This window comes from Triticum aestivum, chromosome 7B (genome assembly GCF_018294505.1).
Source record: "Triticum aestivum cultivar Chinese Spring chromosome 7B, IWGSC CS RefSeq v2.1, whole genome shotgun sequence".
Classification (NCBI taxonomy): Eukaryota; Viridiplantae; Streptophyta; class Magnoliopsida; order Poales; family Poaceae; genus Triticum; species Triticum aestivum.
This window is the reverse complement of record NC_057813.1, coordinates 161,003,710-161,018,171: the sequence shown is the minus strand read 5'-3', so window position 1 is coordinate 161,018,171 and position 14,462 is coordinate 161,003,710. Positions and strand designations below refer to the sequence as shown.

At 46.0% G+C, this 14,462-nt stretch overlaps 1 pseudogene; it reads right to left on the bottom strand.

Moving 5' to 3' along the window:
• Positions 1-7,724: 7,724 nt before the first annotated feature.
• Positions 7,725-8,625, bottom strand: LOC123157797 (flotillin-like protein 2; annotated as a pseudogene).
• Positions 8,626-14,462: the final 5,837 nt, after the last annotated feature.

The following is a 14,462-nucleotide window of genomic DNA, read 5'->3' as shown; positions in this document are numbered from 1 at the left end:
AGTATCCATGGGTATGATAATACGATATGCATCACACGATCTCATATTCATCTATTCAACCAACACAAAAAACTTTAAAGAGTGCCCCAAAGTTTCTACCGAAGAGTCAAGACGAAAACGTGTGCCAACCCCTATGCATAAGTTCACAAGGTCACTGAACCCGCAAGTTGATCACCAAAACATACATCAAGTAGATCACGTGAATATCTCATTGTCACTACAGATAAGCACATGCAAGACATACATCAAGTGTTCTCAAATCCTTAAAGACTCAATCCGACAAGACAACTTCAAGGGGAAGACTCAATTCAAAACAAGAGAGTAGATGGAGAGAAACATCATAAGAGCCAACTATAATAGCAAAGCTCGCGATACATCAAGATCGTATCACCTCAAGAACACGAGAGGGAGATCAAACACATAGCTACTGGTACATACCCTCAGCCCCGAGGATGAACTACTCCCTCCTTATCATGGAGAGCACCGGGATGATGAAGATGGCCACCGGTGAGGGATCCCCCTCCGGCAGGGTGCCCGAACAGGGTCCCGATTGGTTTTTGGTGGCTACAGAGGCTTGCGGCGGCGGAACTCCCGATCTATTGTGTTCCCGAGAGGTTTTAGGGTATATGGACATATATAGGCGAAAGAAGTGGGTCAAGGGAGCCACGAGGGGCCCACGAGGGTGGGGGGCGCGCCGAGGGGGGTAGGGCGCGCCCCTGACCCTCATGGCCACCTCGAAGCTTCCCTGATGTCTACTCCAAGTCTCCTGGATTGCTCCCGTTCCAAAAATAACTCCCCCGAAGGTTTCATTCCGTTTGGACCCCGTTTGATATTCCTTTTCTTCGAAACACTGAAATAGGCAAAAAAAATAGCAATACGGGTTGGGCCTCCGGTTGATAGGTTAGTCCCCAAAATAATATAAAAGTGTATAGTAAAGCCCATAAACATCCAAAACAGATAATATAATAGCATGAATACTTCATAAATTATAGATACGTTGGAGATGTATCAACTATCGTCATCTCTGCCGGGGACTAGACGAACGGGTTCTAGGCTGTCGGCGCCGCCAGGCCCACCACGCTCGTCTTTAGATGCACGCCGGAACCGCCGGCCCGCCCAAGCCCATCTGGACAAGACACGACCCGCGATCCCGGCAGCCACCACAGGGGCGCCTCTGCCGCGGGGAGGCCGCGCCTCCACTGACGTCCCCGCCACGCATGCCGTAGGGATCCCGACGCTCCTTGCCGCCGGATCTCCATCGTAACATGCGCCTCCGCCGCCCGGAGATATCACCACCACCGCACGAGGGAGAAGGCCCCGCCGCTGCCATCATAGGCCAGGCTTCGCCGGTGAGGCCTCAGGCGGCGGCATGACGAAGGAGACGAGGGGAGGAGGCCTAGGGCCGGCGGCGCGATCGCGGAAACTAAGATTAATTGACAAGTATATTTCTTTGGTTATTCTTTTTTAGAAGAACAGGCAGGCTCCTCCCCGTTCCATTACCCGAATGAAACCACAAAGTCGTCCATACATCAGCTCACTGAGAGAAGCAGTTCAGCAGGAAAGGAAACAAACCGCCTACAACAATGCATTTTCTACGAACAGAAGCAGATACAACATATGGTACCAGCCAAGAGACCGAACAACGAACTTTTCCTAGGCGCAAATCGGGTCCTGGGAAGCATTGCGAGTCTTCAACGGGGGAGCCGCTGCAGCCTGAGGTGACCATCACGCCGTAAGGGTTGAAACTGGGCTCGAGATGGTTGCCGCCCCAGTCTCCCACTTGTTAGCCACGTGTGAGCGTCAGAGGGCGCCGGACGAAGGCTGACAACTGTGTTGAGAAGGCCTCCGCCTCTCCCCACATTGGTCTGGGGATAACACAGCCCATGATTTGATTGTTCTTAGGACCAGTCTCAATACTTGTTTGATAGAGATCCAGATGGTGTTATTGAAAATAATAGAGTTCCTATATTTTCATAGACACCAAATCATAGCAGAGCTAACAGTATTGAGAGTAGAGTTTTTTTATGAAGATCCAGAATTTAGTTACTGATTTGAAATCATTCCCAATTTTGACCCCAAATTGCTCTTCCACAAAGGGCCAAATTTGCTTAGCAACCACACAGTCCAAAAATAAATGTGAACTAGATTCCGCCTCAGAGCAGAAAACACAGTCTGAAGGTTTGACAATCTGCCTTTTCCTAAGGTTGCCCCCAAGTCTTCAGGGGTATTCTAAGTTTCCAGACGCAAGGAATGAAGACTGATTGCACCCCTCTAAAGTTTATCACATGATAAAGAGAGCCACAACCCAGGCAAGGGATCACTCTCACGGTATCGCAATCCCTAACTACCGCGCCCTGGCCACAACACAAAGCCCATCTCTTTCTTAATATTGTAGAAGTTCACGAAGGGCATATAAGACTCACTTTCGAATACCCTAGCATTTATGCTCGTTTAAATCTCTTACTCCCTCCGTTTCAAATTACTCGTCGCTGAAAAAGATGTATCTAGAACTAGATACATCCATACTTGCGACAAGTAATTCGGAACGGAGGAAGTAGGAGACAAGCAACATAATATGGACGGTAATATCACTCGGCATGAATAGAGGCAGTGGGCTCCGGCTAGACTTCGACCCACCACCTGTGAATGGAAGTGATTATTTGCCAAGCCGTGGGATCAAGGTGGTAAATTAACGCCATGGGACTTTTTTTCGTTGTTGCAGAAAACGAAAGTTGAAGAAAAAGAGAAGGCTTCCCTCAAAAGAGAGAGAGAAGGCGATGCCGTGCAAGGCGCAACTTTTTTTTTAGGGGTGTGCAAGGCGCAACTAAGCACAAGGACAAGGCGCATTTGGCATTCCGTTAGCCAAGATCCAAAGCCGTTGCTGCTCAACCAGCTCAGGGCACTACATTTGGCGTTCGGTTGGCCACGAACCTAATTCTTAGCTTCCACCACGACGCGTCCGTCCGTCGGTGGAGTCGGGCCAACGGCACCGCGTCACGCCCGCCCACCCAGCCCAGACCCGAGAGGCCACCTCGCATTCCCACGCCGGCCCCGCGACCAAAACGCGTCGCGCCGTGTGCCGCCCCCACAAGCCCGCGTTTGCGTGCACACCAAAACCCACGGCCCACGCCTCCACGCCGCCGGCCCTATATATAAGCCCCTCCATCCCTTGCATCCACCGCACCGCCTCCTCGCACCGCAGAACAATCTCCTCGACGCCGCCAAGCCTCCAACAGAGCCCTACAACTTTCCTCGCCAGCATCTCCGCGAAGGACGAAAGGGTGTGATGGCTCCCCGCGCCGCCGTGCTGCTCCTGGCCATGGCCGTGGCCTCCGTCTTCTTCGCCTCCGCGTCGGCGCAGGGCATCATGGCGCCTTCGTCGGCTCCTTCATCGGCGCCGGCGCCCGCGCCAGACACCGGAGCGGCAGCTGGCCTCGCCCCGGTCTCCGCCGTGGCCGTGGTCGCCTCCGCGCTGGTGTCCCTGCTCGCGGCGATGCTCCTGCAGTAGAGATGATGGCTGCGCTTCGCCCTGGGTGATCGGTTTCTATACATACCGTCTTCGTTAGTGCTAGGCTAGATCGGTGGTGGTTTGATGAGTCTTTGTTGCAGAGTTTGGTCGATCGGTTGATCTGTTAGGCATTCTTTCTCTCTGTCATACATATATCCGCTACATTATACTGCTGTGTGCCCTGATTTATATGAGATTGTGTTGCTATGAATAAAGCATGATGATCCCGTGATCATGTCACATCGCAAAAAAAAGGGGATGATGATGACTTTTTATTTTGAAACGTACAATTCTCAGTTACTGGATTTAACGTCAAGAAAACGAAACCCAACGATGTAAAATGGCTTGCGGTGCCAAACTTTTGCGAAGAGTCACGCCGGAGGTGTGCCCATGTTCCAGAAGATTAAATTACTGTTCTGCTGGTTGCGGTCAATTATTTCAGTCCAGTTCCTCATCGTCCGATAAACTCGCCAAGATTCCTGTTTACTTTTCCGCTTTTTTTATTTCTTCCTTTTATTTTGGAAAAAACTAACGCCCACACGTGTGGCATTTTACACATCGCTCACATGCCTTTTTTACCATTCATCTTGCCACATGTGAACAAATGACATCACCAGAAATCTTTTTGGTTTTCGGCTTAGAATATTTTATCTCTTAATTAAAAAATCGAATTAAAAATCTGTATTTACCATTAAATCCGTCTCGACGAGATCTTCAAACCAGACCTCATGTTGATATGTTTCAACGAATTCTTTTTTTCGCCAAAAAGTTGCCATGCGGCAATTTCAGTTTGTAGAACATGACAATTTTAGTATTTTGATGATGACAACTCCAGTACTTTCACCATAGAAATTATTTTTTATGAACCATGGTAATTTTAAGTGCATGTATCATGGCAATTTTAGTTTATGGTTCATGACAAGTCTATTTTCCTAATTCCCCGTTTTGTAAATGTCAAAATTTACTTTTAAACGTAGAAGAAAATAGCTGAAACATATCATGACAACTTCAGGATAAACAACATGACAACTCATGTGCAATAGACATGGTAATTTTTAATCCAAAAAAATTCATCAAAATATATTGATATGAGATCTAGTTTCGAAGATCTCGTAGGGATTTAATGGTGAAACGAATCTTCAATCGGATTTTTAATAGATAAAACATTTTAAAAACTGAAAATTCAAAAAGATTCTCATATGCATGCGGTGACGTGGCGCAGCTTGTGTGTTATAGGACGTGTGGGCGAGTTTCACTCCCACCACACGTGTAGGCGAGTTTCACTCCCACCACACGTGTAGGCGAGTTTCACTCCCACCACACGTGTAGGCGTTAGCGTTGTCCTTTATTTTTTATCTTTTGCCTTTTTAAATTAAATTCGCAAAAAAAATCAAAACTGTGATTTAAAAAAATAACTAGTACCATAACATTTTTTAATTCATAAACATTTTTAAAAATCATGGAAATTTTTAAATTTTGCGAATATTAGATAATATTCATGAACAATTTAAACCTTTGAACATTTATTTTAATGGAAAAGCTTTTAAAATTTAGGAATGTTTTTTGACTAATAATATTTTTTCCTGAAATAAAAAGCTGATCAATTTTTCTTAATGATTTGGCTTTTTCTTTGAATCGCAAGCTACTGATTTGTACTTTCAAACGAATGGTACAGGAGGGGCTAATTTTTGAACACAATGTATAGGACCACCCAGTTGCATAGCCGTGGGATTGCTGTGTTTTGAGTGACTATTTCTTTCCTAGTATGGTAGAGGACTATTTTTTTACGAACTAGATGATACCCACACGTTGTTGTAGAAATGTTTTGCAATATATTTTAACAAGATTTGGTTGTATGGAATATTAATATTTTAACTAGATGATACCCTACCCGCAAAAGTTGGTTGTCGGCTCGCCGATGTTGGATTCTGCCTTGTGATCTTTTCAGAGTCTACGCAAGGAGGGGTGACTGCACAAGCGAGAAAAGGGCGGAGCATTAGCTCGAGGTTGAGGAGGCGCCAACGTCGAGCTTGTTTCTTGCCTCCCAGTGGAGATTGGGGACGACGACAAGAAGGATCAGCACCTTTGTCGCCCCATGGTGCGCGACGGGCGCTGGGGGCGTCGGTGCATCTAAATGCGGGATCCGCGCCCGCTTCGACCATGGTGGGGGTATGTCGATTATCCGGAGGTGCCACATCGTGTGGGTCTGAGGAAGGGGTGCCCAACGACGGTTCTCAGAGTTGAGGTGGCGGTTGATGATTGGGCTCTTTTTGGGAGAGGGAACTATGTGGAAGTGAAAGTGAGAGGCTAAGAGATGGAGGGGGTTCGACTACTTAGTTGAAGGAGGAGGGGTTTTCCAATGAGGCGGTCCCACAAGGTAGTGAGAGGGAGGGAAGTGGAGTGGGCCCCATAATGAAGATGAAGGGTCAAGTGCCATGTAGATACTAGTGGCGTGCACGAATCTCCGAACGGCACTGCTAAGTTTTAGTGGCATTTCGTTTCGGTGACACACCACTAGTGTGTAGCAATTTGGAAAAAAATATATGGGTCCTGGATTCGAACCCAGGACATCTGCAAAAGCCCAATTATCACCACAGGCTATAAAGGTCATACGAACACGTACGCCATGGCAAGTTTTAAAAAAATAAGACTTCACTAATAACTTTTTGGAAAACCCTAACCTGAAAGTATAATTGTTTGAATTCCCCACACATAAGACTAAGTTTTCCTAATATTCATGCATAATACCTATTTCTACTAGTAGAATGCCCGTGCGTTGCTACGGGCTTTTGAAATATTTACTCATCGGGATACCAGTTGGGAATAAATGTTGCCATAAACATTTATCGTAATTCCAGCCGGTTTGCTTTATTTTGAGTGTGTCGTTGTTGTGGGATATCATCACTTGCACATCTTTTTGTTGTATAAAACATGGTGAATTTTTGTCCCCTTCCAATGACGTCGCCCCAAAAATCCTCTGAATGGTTTTTTTAACCCCGACATAATCCATCTTCATCTCTCTCATATTCTACCAAATTAAATATATATAAAAATATACCTTTTGAGTATTATATCATGTGCAACATACATACAAAGAAGAACAATTATTTGCATGCACCTCTTTTGGTTGTGTAAAACTCGTTGAATTCTTAGCCCCCTCCATCATCGTTACATCAGGGTCTTTGTCAGTCGACATCTTCGAAGCACAATCAAATCCATCAGTTTTTATGACCTACAAAGGTATTCTAATATAAACAAAGATTAGAATAATTTTTTTATGATGGTGGTATGGAAAATATATATTCATTGGACAAATGCTAGAAATGAGCAGTTTCTAGTAGATTGAGTGGCATCCCAATTTTAATAATTTTAGGCTCACCTCTAAATCACATGTTGATGGTTATTCTCACGAATATCTACTATTTAGGGTATGTGGTATATTGCCCATAAAAAACTATGTTACATTTCTTCACGAGCAAAGAACGGATTTCCCCTTTATACAATGATAGTCGGTCATCTCTAATTTCTTGGATATTTTTAAGTAATTTATTGAGAAAATATTTTATGCTATTCTAAATATATATAGTGTACAGGTATAAATAAAGCTTTATTTTTATGATATTCCCATTATACCCCTCCTATACGACTTGCTGTCCTCTCCCGCACGACCGCACTCTATCCACTCCCTCTCCGCACCACTCACTCTCTTGTTCCCCTCCCTCTCTAGATCCATAGACTTCACCGGCGCCGCTCACTCTCCTCTCTCCGCCCTCACCCCCACAACCAACAGAATCGGCGACCTCATCTCCCACCCCTCCACCCTTTCATCCCTCCCCTCTTCTCACCAAAATTAGTGAGGGGAGGGGGGTCGAGAGACCAGACGGTTGCCTGATCCGCCCACAAACCGGCGGACAACATCACGCCAAGGTCACCAACGCCGTCATGAAATGACAGGCTTCTTCCACCTCGACAGACTTGCTCGCACACCAAGATATGCAAGGGGGGCTTCTACTTCTCCCTCGCTCATCACCCCTTTGGCCAAACCATGGATCAACCTTCCTCTACTCTGACCCATGCCATGGACCGAGCTCATTTCCCTCCTCAATGTCATCTCTTCACCCCTTTCCTCGTGTGGCATGTTGCACCGCTAACCCTCACCTTATCTCCCTTCCTTTCCTCCCATATCGAGACATGCATGTGTTTCTGCTAGGCCGCTTCACCTCACCGCCGCCTTCATCTCCTTATACAATGTCGTATCCGCCGCCTTCTGCCAGCTGTAGAAGAAGCGTGTTCGATTCTTGAACCTACAAAATATAAAATGCCGAGGTCCATAAGTATGTTTTTCTCTTGTCCCTAGTACTATATTTTTATACATGCTTATTGCATAACCAACCTGTGTGTCGTAGTGTACTGTGGACTTGCTGAGCTGCTCAACCTTGAGCTTGTCAGTTTTGCAGAGCACGTTCTTCGTCTTAACCTCCATCTGCAGCTCGGCATCGCGGATGGCGACAACCTTGGTGGCCTCAACCTCGGCGACCTTGGCCTGCTAGTCCCAGCCTTCCCCTTCAATCCTTCATGGCAAGGTCGGTCATTGAGGCGGCGTTGTCGGCCTTCCTACTGTTTTCAAACACCCACACCTCCGCCTTGACCTTGGCCTTCTCCTTGAGCGCCTCGCCCTGCTGCCGCACAGAGAGCACCTTGTTCTCGGCGTCCACCTTGGCGGCGTTCTGGCACATGAGGCCATCCCGCTCCACAAACATCCACCTTGGCCCTGCTCGCTGCCTCATGTTGTGTCTTCTCGCAGAGGTAGGACAAGTACTCATGCCCCGGCACGTCCACCAGCTGCTTCACAGTGGCATTGTAGAGGAAGAGGCCGAATTGGTCCAGCTCCTTCTGCATGTTGCTGAACACCTCCTGCTTGAACTTTTTGGTGCAGGTGAAGATCTCGTCCATGGTCAGCTGCGCCACCAGCATCCGGGTCTCACCCTCGATCAGCCCTTTAGCCCTTCACCATGTCGTGCCCGTGGCTCCTACCGTACGAGTGCAATAGCGTGATAAACTTCACGTGGAGTAGGAGCTTCGCTTCGACGGTGGGCAGGGCTGGACGTACCGCTCATGCCTCAATCGGTGTTTGACACGCTCGGTCCTGGCTTGTTAGAGAAAATGGACGATATGGTCTGCTAAAATCGGCCTGGAAAATTGTCGGTCCGATCCAGTCTGGTGTTCAACCGGTCCGACCAAGAGGACTTAGAAAAAATGTCACTGTCGCCGCCATTCGTTCTTAGCGTGCCGACCGGCAGCCCCCGGGTAAACTACCATGTCCCTAAGCTTCCCCTCTCCTTCTTTTCTCTCCTCCCCATCCACCATAGCCTCTCGCCGCCCCTGTCGTGCATGCACCACTAACGATCTCAAGTTCTCAACTTGGCGCTGGCAGCGTTCTAGCTACGGGTTTCGCTACCATGGCAGCAACCGTTTTAGCACAGCACACATGCAGGCCACCAACTGGGAAAACGGTCGATTGGGTGTGAACTTCGGATCGTGCGAGAATCGCTCAGCCGTGATTTCCGTGTGAGATTTAATAGCCTCCGCCTATAATCACGCACCATGATCCTACGCTGCCGTTTTCTTTGTTGAAGCATATGTTCAGGTCCGCCTTCCGCCACGTGATTCTCTCTCTCCCATTGCTCTCTCCGTAACAACCTTTCCTTATCGTCTGCGTCTTTATCACGAGTAAAGGATTAGCAAGGTCAGCTCAGGACTTAGTTGGGTTACTGGCCGCACCTGCCTGTGTATATCTTGTATAAATGTATACCTCTATAACTGAATATGACTGCTTTCAGTCGTGTTGGTCTGTTCACTTTCTGCACTTCTATTCAGTCGAACAGGAAATAGGAAGTACAAGAGAAACATGGCTTGATCCGAAAATCACAACACCATTTGACAACAAACCGAACATCATGTTTTTTTCATGGTTAATCCGCTAATTATGGCAAGGCCCGAACATAAAAAAAACATGGGCTCATGAAAAAAACTGCTACGGAAGGTTCATGGCTAACAGCCGTGCACTTTCCGCGGCACATCACCGACCTCATCGCTGGCACTCCCGCATGTGCACTACCTCGCCACAGCACCCGCACACGCAGCCCACCTCGCCACTGCCCCAACATGTTCACGTCGGTGGTGGTTGGCCGGTCCAAATGGTGGCTCGATGAGGGACCGAACCAACCCGGACCGTGTCGCCTTGGTAGCGTCGCCGAGTTCCAAGGTGGTCACCCGGGGACCGATGCTGAAGACAACGGGCAGCACGAAGGGCAGCTTCTTGGAGCTCTACCAATACCCACGCCTTCTTCACCAGCATTAAGTCCTCGATGCCCCAGCCGGTGATGGCCAGGTACTACGACGCGTACGCGGCGATGAAGCTCGCCGTTGACTGTTTTGCCCGGCTGTACCGTTAGGTTTTCTTTCCTTCTTACCTACGTAGGACATAGGAGTGTTGACCGATCAAAGGAAATAAATAGAACCTGTTAGTACATATAGCAAAAATGCCCGTGCGATGCAACGGACCTATCAAACTTGTTTTACGTGATCTCTGTTGTATGTTCTTTCTCTATTCCAAAATTCCACTCACGCGAGTAAGAAGTATTTCACTGTCTTATGCAAGTAGTTCAGTGCATACATATGCTACTCGTTCGTAATTGCAACCTCAACAGAGTAAAAAAAATCGGTTCGGTGCATGGATGGATTGATGGGAACACACTGTCTAATGAAAAGGATAAGAATCACATTGGCATGCATAGGTGATTTGAAATTTTAAAAATATAGCATCTACATCTGCGCATCATGAGGAACAATTCCAGAGAAAAAAATTGATCCAGTCAAGTGTATCTTTGGATATTTCATTATCCACTTAGGCCATATTAGTATTACTTCCCACGTGGTGCACATCATCCTGATGCATGGGTGTGCCTCGGCCCTTACATTGCAAATGTTATTATTGCAGGAAGAGCACACATTCATAAGCTAACGGTTTCACAATGCGTTCTTGCTGATAGTAATTGAACCAAATGAAACGATGGACAAGCAGATTGATTAAGGAACTCTAGGTAATACTTCATGCCGTAAGCATTGGCTCAAAAAGTTAATTTGTAAGTAACAAAAAAAGGCCTAGAAGAATAGTTCTACCTAAATAAAGTTTACTGCTGCACATGAGCAGATTCACACGAAGCAGAGGGGAGGTGGAGCAGGCCGGTAACCAGGGGAAGGAGCAGAGTGGGAGAAGATTTACACCGCCGTCTCCACTGGATATGGTGTCTCTGCCGCATCTGTGGAGGCGCCGCGGCTCCGCCTCGAATGGTGCTCGTGGCTATGGTGAAGAGGAGGGGCGACGCATGGGCGAAGAGGCAGGCGGTACTCGTGGCCAAAATAGTGGGTCGTTCAAGCTGCGGGAGGGAGGAGGGGATCGCCGGGAGGCGGCGAGATCGGTGGGCGGCGGCGGTGGCGTCCAGGTAGGGAAGTCGAGGTAGGGCGCTGTGTTTTTTTAGGGGAATTGCTTGTGAAAATAACGTGCCACGACGATGTAGCGAGCGGATCCCCTTAAAAAAGACGTAGCGAGTGGATTCCCTTAAAACTGGTAGGAATGGACACGATTGATGACGTTGATAAATAGTGGTGAATGTTGGCCTAATTTACTATCATCGTGCATGGAAACGAATCATCAAGAAAAAGAATACTTCCTATTACTACGCTCATAGAAAGCTTCCTAATCTCTGCTACCAAACAGTTTCTGTCAAAACAAGGAAGGAAAGTTATGGACCTGATTCGGAAGGAAACAAACGTTATGAAGATTAATTAATTTAGATTTGATCTTTAGAAATTGATTGTGATTGATTCTTTTACATAAAGACATTACTAAATAATTTGTGTTAGTATGGAACGTTCTGATCCGTTCAGTTTTTTTCGGTGTGTGAGAGGGTGTGTGTGAGAGGGTGAAGCGAAAATAAACCGATGAAGTGGGGGGAGGAGACGAAAAAAACCAGCGAAGGTGGGAGGAGGTACCAAAAAAAACCATGGTAGGTGGAACGAAAAAAACCCTGAAAGCGAGACTACCAACTGCTCCATTAGAAGTAGAGATAGTATATACTAAAGAGCTTAAATATGGTCTTTCTACCATTTTTGGGCAATTTTAGTGTACATATAGATATTTGAATTATATCTACTAAATACCGATTAATCAACTAAATGCCCTAAAAATAGCAATTGAACCCTAAAATGCCAAATTTTAGCATGGAACCTCTAAATGGTGTATCTAGAACGTACAAAATGTTTCAACCCCATATTGATAAAGAAAACTACAAGTTTGCATTCACATATTGGATTTTACCTTCGAAACGTATCTACAATGTAGAAAATGTTTCATCTACAAGACTACAAATGATAAAGGATACTATGATTTGCATTCAAACATTGATTCTTCCTTGGAGATGCATCACTTTCTATGCAGCCTACATCACAAATTTTGTGTATCTCTCTTGAATTTTAACCACAACCTATAAAGGTCATACCAACACGCCATGCCACGTTTAAATAGACTTCATTAACATTCTTCTAAAATTCAAAAAACTAAGTTCTAAGTATAGTTGTTTGCATTTCCCCACATAGATATCTAAGTTTACCTAACATTCTTGCATAGTAACCAACTAGATACTAAAGAATTTAAATATGATATTTCTATCAACTTTTGGGTATTTTTTTAATGTACTTGTAGTTCGAATCTGAATTATAACGGTTATATACCTAGGAATATACTTAATACCATAAAAATAGCATATGGATCCTAAAAAATAAATACATTGCATTATTAATGATGTATATTAAATCTAAAAAAATCAATGGCAGAAGTTTTTACCAGAACACTAAAACCCTAAAAATACCCAAATATGACTCTAAAACACACAAAAAAATACTAGTGGTGTTGTCTCTTTGGTCCACACCACTGAAAAGCCTCCTAAATACCAGTGGCGTCCGTACATTGTTGAATTGTTGGACTGTTGTCCAACCGCAACACCCATGTTGGGCCTCATTGATTTGTAGGAATATTGGAGGAAAAACATAGGAATAAGAATTTTTTCTATGATAACATTATTCATCCATTTGATTCAAAGGCATGAGCCATAGAAAAAAGGAGACGGGTCTTTCCCTTTGGTCTGGATTTCATAGGAGGAATAAAGGAATATTACAATGCACTCAAACCTTTTTTTAATTCATGTGCACATTGCACAAGACAAATACCGTAATAAAGTATAATATTAATCTTTTTTAGAGAAACTTGCAATCAATTCATCAACTATCATTGTAGTACAACGAACAACAGAAATAATAAAAATTACAACCAGGTTCATGGACCACTTAGCGACGATTATAAGCACTGAATCTAGTTGAAGGCACACCGCCATCATCAACCCTCCCTCACCGGAGCAGGCAAAACTAATTTTGTATGTTCATATGTTTTAATCATTATTTGACTTGTCTTCTAGGATTCTCATATTTTCCTATTGTTGCGAATCGACCGCACAATTCTACAAATTCCCATGTTTTACAATTATCTGTTTTAGCCATGCAATCCTATCATATTTTTGATTTTTTCTATTCCTGTGTTTTTGTAACATTTTTAATAAAAGGCTCGTCATGTTTCATCTTCGTTAGCCAGGTGGGCCTTCACTATGCTTGTTTTTTGTTTGATATAGTGCATATCTTTTCGACATTGACACACCTGACACTATCACTTAAAAGTTTACCACTAAAACTTATCTCTTAATCAACGAAAAAGCAAATCTTTTGCCTCGTTTTAAGAACAACTTTTCGGAAAGATGCAAAAATGAGGCGGGAGGTCGGCTGAAGGTAAACATTTCAATACCTATCTGTCAAGAAAGCAGCCGTCTTTTCGCCTGAAAAGAAAGCAGGCGTCGTTAACTTTGTAATCTCTTCCCGCAAAAAACAAAAAACAAAACTTTGTAGTCTCGCCCCTGTGGAAAACCCTAAACTTGATCGGCACATGGGGACATTTTGGTGTTCGGCAAGTCACCGCTTAGCTTCAATCCCCGTTCAGGCCGACCGGGCCAACGTGCAATGCCCACTATGTCAGGTCGATCGACAGCCGTGGCTTTACGCCTACAAATCGGCTTTTGGCACCGATCGCGCGCGCGAGCTGTGGGCGCCGGCGACGCGGAAACTCCCCACGCCGGCCGCGCCGAACCGCAACGTGCGTTCCCACCTCGCGCGACCGACCGAACGCGTCGTGCTACTACGCACGCCCGATTCCTGCCCCCTGTAGAACGTAAGAGCGCGACCACCGAACCGACGGGCCGGCCAGCTATAAAACCCCACGGTGCCCCCTTCATCCCCGCATCCCACCCAGATTACCCATTCTCCTCCTCGCCGATTCTTCGATCAACTAGCAAGCCCGCAAGCTACTACAGCGCAAGGTCGTCATGGCTCCACGCGTCGCCGTGCTGCTCCTGGCCGTGGCCGTCTTCTTCGCCTCTGCGTCGGCGCAGGACTTCACGGCGCCTTCCTCGGCCCCTGCTCCGGCGCCTGACGCCGGCGCGGCCGCCAGCGTGTCCGCGTTGGCCGTGGTGTCCTCGGCACTGGTGTCCCTTCTGGCGGCGGCGATGATGCAGTAGATGATGGTCGCACCTTTGGGTTGGATGGATGGAGTGGAGCAGAGAGTATTTCCTTTGAGAGATCGGCGGTGGTTCGATGAGTGTTCTAGCTCTTGCCTCTTTTTGGTTTGTTCGACATTCTTTTTCATTGTATTGTATCTTCATGGTATGTTCGTGCCTTGTCTATATAATGTTATGAATAAAACTTGTTGGGTTCTGTGATAATCTTGTGTGAAGACCTCATCGCAAAAAGAGCTTAATTATATGAGTATGCGTTTGATCTTTCTCTCTTCTTG